Source organism: Nycticebus coucang, chromosome 3 (assembly GCF_027406575.1).
Source record: "Nycticebus coucang isolate mNycCou1 chromosome 3, mNycCou1.pri, whole genome shotgun sequence".
NCBI classification, from domain to species: Eukaryota; Metazoa; Chordata; class Mammalia; order Primates; family Lorisidae; genus Nycticebus; species Nycticebus coucang.
Genome location: NC_069782.1, coordinates 21,723,122 through 21,729,121, shown reverse-complemented (window position 1 = coordinate 21,729,121; position 6,000 = coordinate 21,723,122). Strand labels below are relative to the sequence as shown.

The 6,000-nt window shown below is 42.4% G+C and overlaps 1 protein-coding gene across 4 annotated transcripts in view; it reads left to right on the top strand.

Moving 5' to 3' along the window:
• Nucleotides 1-292: 292 nt before the first annotated feature.
• The window catches only part of NR1H4 (nuclear receptor subfamily 1 group H member 4), an 80,952-nt gene continuing 75,244 nt past the window's right edge, over nt 293-6,000 (top strand). The window contains exon 1 of one of the 4 annotated variants that reach the window (XM_053582998.1): nt 293-470. The gene's annotated coding sequence lies outside the window, so the exon portion shown is untranslated. The remainder of the gene's footprint in view (nt 471-6,000) is intronic. The other 3 variants (XM_053583005.1, XM_053583002.1, XM_053583004.1) reach the window with 3 other exon arrangements.

Genomic DNA, 6,000 nt, shown 5'->3' with positions numbered 1-6,000 from the left:
TCGGGACCTGGGAAGTGAAAGCACTGTTAAAGAGAGTGGGAAGAGATGGAAGGACGGCCACAGTTCAGTTCTAGACCACGTGTACAGAAATATGGGCACCCAGGAGCCTACAACCCAGCCAAAGGAGTAGTGTTTTCAGAAGGCGAGATGCAGGGCTCTGGGGCTCTGCGGGCTTGTCCTGGGAATCACGAGGCTCTCCCAAGGTTCCTTTCTGTGTTTATATCATTTAGCAGGGAGGATTGTTAATGACTAATCTGTGTCCATGAGGCACGCAGCCAGGCAGAGATGCTGCTTCTGGGCCGGAAGACCGCCTGTGATTACGCACCCCTGTCTCTAGACCTCTGTCCTCCTCCTCAACCCCAGTGCACATGTGAGCATTTGTAGCAAAATTGCTGGGCTTTGGAGAGGAGAACTGGGCTGAGAATCCTCCCGGGGCCTTGAAAGTTCATCTCTGACCCAAAACAATCCAAGTAAGTACATAATTCCTTTGGGAGTGGAGTGTCTGCTTCATGGCAACAGAGCAAAAAGTTTCTTTTTGGCATCAGTAAATTCTGTCAATAAATGAATTTGGAGTTGGTAGTGCTTGATGTAAAATCCTGAAAATTGAACAAGAAAGAAACTCTAAAATCAAATAGAAGTGAATGGGTCTAACAGATGCTTACTTTGTGAAAAAATTATTTAGGAATAATTCTTAATAATATTTAACATTGAGTTCACCCAAAGAGAATTGTAGGAAACAGTAGATTTCAGAAATATTTCTGTTCTTATTCTATAGACAATTTGACCTGCATGAAGTATTATGTTCTGGTGAGTTATCAAATATTGATATAGTGTGTGAGTATTGGTAATGTCAGATGACTTGAGAATTAGGACTAGGGTATTTACACTATACTTAAGTGAAAATTTTCCCTAGGAGAAGAGTAGGTTTAGAAAGCTTTCTCTTTTGACTTTAATTGTAAACTCTTCTACCGCTTTTCATTCCTAATATGAATATATAGCAAGTGGAAATATCAGATGACAATATTTTTAAAAGGTGGAAAATGTGAGGAAGAACATTATTGTTAAAATTAGTACCCTGGTTTTTCTTCAGATCTTATAAATCTTTTGCCTTTTAAAATTGTTCAAGGACTGAATCTATAGATAAGCTATCTCCTTGTCACCTTCTGACACAGTGAATTAGGCAACTGCAGAGACTGAATTGTTCCTCTTAATTGGGTTTTTATTTAGAAGGGAGGGGTAGGGGAGGATGACAAATGACTCACCTTGGAGTCTTTGAGAAAGGCATACCTGAGATTTGAACTTGAAAAATGTCTGATGTTGTTTCTGGTGCTGTCTTAGAATCACCTAGTATTAATAAGAGAGGTAGGGATGCAAAAATAATATTAATAATAAAAAAGAAGGTAGGAGGAAACTTTTGGAGGTGATAGGTTAATGATGTTGATTGTGGCGATGGTTTCATAGTTGTATGCTTATCCCCCAACTCACCAAGCTATATACATGAAATATGTGTGTAAAGCATTTTTTATGTCAGCCAGACTTCAACTAAGTGGTTTAAATATTTGTGTGTATGTGTGTAAGTGTGCGTGTGTGTTTCCTCTTGCTAAAGAGAGGAAGAGTGTAGGGAAAGATATTTGGGGAGCTACCCCTGTGTGTCTAGCTATGATTTTATAAAAGGATAGCCACTTTCATCTCTGTGTAACCTCTACCCCCAATTCTCCAAATTGTAAACCTATGCCTTTTGCACTGTGGACTTTTTTGTTTTCTGAGAATGTTGCAACAGGACTGATGCAACTCCTAGCTAGCTGATCGAGGACTGACCAGGGACCAAGCTCTGTTGTCCTGAGCCCCTTCCTCAGTATCTGCACCACTGTTTCTCATGAACCTCTGCCCTCTCCCTGCACCTCGAGAGGAAAGCAATGTAACCTTTGTCCTCACTCTTGTTTCCACATTTCAAAGATCAGGCCCAGTCATGGAATTCCCAGTGGTTGTGAAGCCCTGAGAGCAATGAAAGGAAGAGAAATGTGTGTGTGTGTGTGTGTGTGTATGTGAAGGTGTGTGTGAGGGTACCTGTGTGTGAGGATGTGTGTGTGTGTATGAGTGTGTGAGTGTGAGGGTGTGAAGGTGTGTGTGAGGGTGTGTGAGTGAGGGTGTATATGTGTATGTGGGGTGTGTGTGTGAGTGTGAGGAGGTATATGTGTGTGAGGGTGTGAAGGTGTGTGTGAGGCTGTGTGTGTGTATATGAGTGTGTGAGTGAGAGTGTATATGTGTGTGTGTGGGTGTGTGAGTGTGAGGGGGGTGTATGTGTGTGAGGGTGTGTGTGTATATGAGTGTGAGTGAGGGTGTATATGTGTGTGTGTGTGAGGGTGTGAGGGTGTGTATGAGTGTGTGAGTGAGGGTGTGTGTGTGTGTGTGTGTGAGGGTGTGTATGTGTGTGAGGGTATCTGTGTGTATATGAGTGTGTGAGTGAAGATGTGTGTGTGAGGGTGAGTGTAAAGGTGTGTGTATGTGTGTGTGAGTGTGTGTGTGAGAGGGTGTGTGTGTATATGAGTGTGAGTGAGGGTGTATATGTGTGTGTGTGAGTGTGTGAGGGTGTGTATGAGTGTGTGAGTGAGTGTGTGTGTGTGGGTGTGTATGTGTGTGTGAGGGTATCTGTGTGTATATGAGTGTGTGAGTGAAGGTGTGTGTGTGTGTGAGGGTGAGTGTAAAGGTGTGTGTATGTGTGTGTGAGTGTGTGTGTGAGAGGGTGTGTGTGTGTATGTGGGTGTGAGGGTGTCAGGCTTTACTTAAATCACCAGGTTCCTTCTCCTGACAGTCCCGCTTGGGATTTTTCTTACACTCACTTTACAGGTGAGGAAACTGAGCCTCAAAGAGGACAAGTACCATGACATGAATTTTCTCTGTCTTTTTTAAAAGAATTATGCAAAATACTTATTTGTTTTAATTTATTTTCTATTTCAGATTGATGTGAGCATACAAATGTTTAGGTTACCTTGTTTTTTCATTTCTAAGGTAATGTTCAAATTGTAGTTGAACCCTTCACTTAGGGGGTGTGCTGAACACCTTCACATGGTGCACATTAGGTGGGATTCCGCCAATTGCCCTCCTCCTCCCCTCGCCCCTGCCCCTCCCCCCCTCGCTAGACTATGTGTTTTTCTTTCACGTGGGCATGTAGTTGTTTATATATTGGTTTCCTTTTAGTGTTGAGTACACTGGATTCTCCCCCCTCTGCGTTCTTGTGATTCCTTCTCTCCCTTCTCTCTCTCTCTCTCTTTCTTCCTTTCTTCATTCTCTATTGTCCAGGATGCATCCTAGCTCACTGTGACCTTGAATTCCTAGGTTCAAGTGATTCTCCTGCCTCAGCTTCCCAAGAAACTGGGACTATAGGCATGTGCCACCACTCTTGGCTAATTTTCTAAATTTTTTGTAGAGAGGGGATCTTGCTACATTACCTAGGCTGGTCTTGAACTCCTGGCTTCAAGAGATCCTCCTGCCTCACCCTCCCAAAGTGCTGGGGTTACAGGACCTGAATTTGAGGTTAGGTCTTTGTGACTCCAGAAGCCCCTTCCTGGATACCCCGATATTGCTGGAGGCTGGAAAAACTTGAAATCGGGAAAGACAGGGAGCAGGCGGACCAGCAGGCTGGCATTCCAGCTTGACAGAGGTGATTTGTTAAACCCTAGAACTGTCCTGAAGATTCCCCAAACCTCATGCTTGGGGCATTTTCTAATGACTGCCTCAGCTGCAGGAGAAGTGCAAAGTTAGTAGCACTGTTTGTTTTAACCCGGGGGTCAGTCCAGGATAGCTGAGTGGACACTCTAGTCACCAGCATTTTCATTAAAGACCACAATAAACCCTTCATGGTGCTGTGGTTGGGGCCGTCCCTGGGGAGCTCAGCGTTGCTGTGGCTCACCATCTGCAGATGACGATGGCGCGAGAACGCACGAGGCGCATGTCATAATGAAATAGATTTTCAAACGGTCACATTGTTATTAGGTGGCTGCACAAAGGACGGAAAGAAGGTTCTTTTCTTGATAGGGAGTGTTTTCTCTTTGCTTTAAAACCTGGCACCATAGATCACAAAGGGGCTAAAAGAAGTAGGAACAATTGTCACCCCAGTATTTCTTATTGTCCCTGTATTTTCTCCCAGTAGAGATGTAGCTAAAAGGCATTGCTATGTGAGCGTCCTTAGTCACCATGCTGCGTGAAGAGGCAAAAAGACGCATTACATAGAAGTAGCCACTGTCTTTCTTCCTTCCCATTTCCGTGTTTGCTCTGGAACCTCCCAACCCCTTTGCTCTCCATGGTGAGTTATTTTCTCCCTCAGTTTGCTCCTTTCCAATGTTGGCTATAAAGGAATGTCTGCTATTCTTTATTTTATTTTATTTTTTTAGATGAAGTCTTACTTTGTCCCTCTGGGTAGAGTGCTGTAGCATCATAGCTCACAGCAACCTCAAACTCCTGGGCTCAAGCAATCCTCTTGCCTCAGCCTCCAAGTGGCTGGGAGTACAGGCCCCTGACACAATGCTCCCCTAGTTTTAGAGATGGAGTCTCATTCTTTCTCAGGCTGATCTCTAACTCTTGAAAAGCAGTCCACCCTCCTTGGCCTCCTAGAGTGCTAGGATTGCAGGTATGAGCCATTCTTATATTCTGCTATTCTTATATTCTCTCCTCTTCATAAATGTGTGTTAATACAACACCAAAGAAATGCAATTGGTTGTTGGTTGTCATGTAAAATAGCAAATCTTACACAGGAAAAAAGTAACACAGTTTATATTCTTTACTAGGCCTAAGAAATGACAGAGTGATTAAAATGAATACGTATGAATGTGAAATACATTTCTATTGATTTTCATTTTTTAAGATAAAACTTCTAATAAAACGTGGAGATTTTGGTTCCCATTTCAAATGCATTTAGATGGTCTTTTCCTTGGCCCAACAAGCCTGAGATAATTTGGGTTTCTTAAACTTTATTGAGCGTCATTCATTCAAAGAAAAAGAGAAATGGTATAGCCCTGTATTCTCAAGTCCTGCACATGTATTGACCATGGTTATCTGAAAAACGTGGTAAATAATTTACTTTTCCTTGGAAAAAGTAGCCCTCCAGAGGGCCTGATCAGAGGAAAGCCCACTGTTCTGAGGCTGAAACTGTCCATTATTGAGTGAAGAACTATCTGCGGCCACTTGTACACAGAGATGGAAGCCTGTAGTGCAGATGCCAAGTCCACACCACCATGGGGCTTAGGGAGCCAAAGCTGGTCGTGGTTCAGGGTTGGGAGGGCAGGGTGCAAGAAAGAAATGTTATTCCAAAGTGGATGCCTGGAAGATCCTTGCTCTCCTGGCGTCTCTGAATCTGAGGCCAAGCCTAACTGGGCTTCAGGAGGGCAAGGATCCTTTGAGACTAGATTTTAAAACTCTGCATTTTGTAGTAGATTTTTAGGGGAGTGAAACCATTCTATTTGATACTACAATGGTGGATATCTGTTATTATACATTTGTCAAAATTCATAGAATATACAACACCATGAGTGAACCCTAAGGTAAACTGTAGTCTTTGGGTGATAACGATGTTCAATGTAGGTTCACAAATGGTAAAAATGTACCCTTCTGCTCCCGGATCTTGATAGTAAGGGGAGGTCGTGCTTGTGTGGAAGCAGAGGGTATCAGGAAACTGTATTTTCTGCTAAATTTTGCCATGAACTTAAAACTGCTCTTAAAAGTTTATTAATTTTAAAACTCTGTGTGTTTTACGTATGTTTTTCCTAAAGAGAGGTTTATAATTGTCACTGAAGCTCAAAAATGCTGTACAATCTTAAAAATGTTTTAAAAAACAAAACAAAACCATTCCTCCTAGAAAATCTAAATATGCCTGCTTGTGGCATCCAATTGTATAATTTGGAGAATGGAGGAAGATGGGATAATACACTTATCTACAGATTGGTATACCTTAATGTACTTATCTTATTAAAAGGGACAACTTTATAACTATGTCTGAAATCTTTT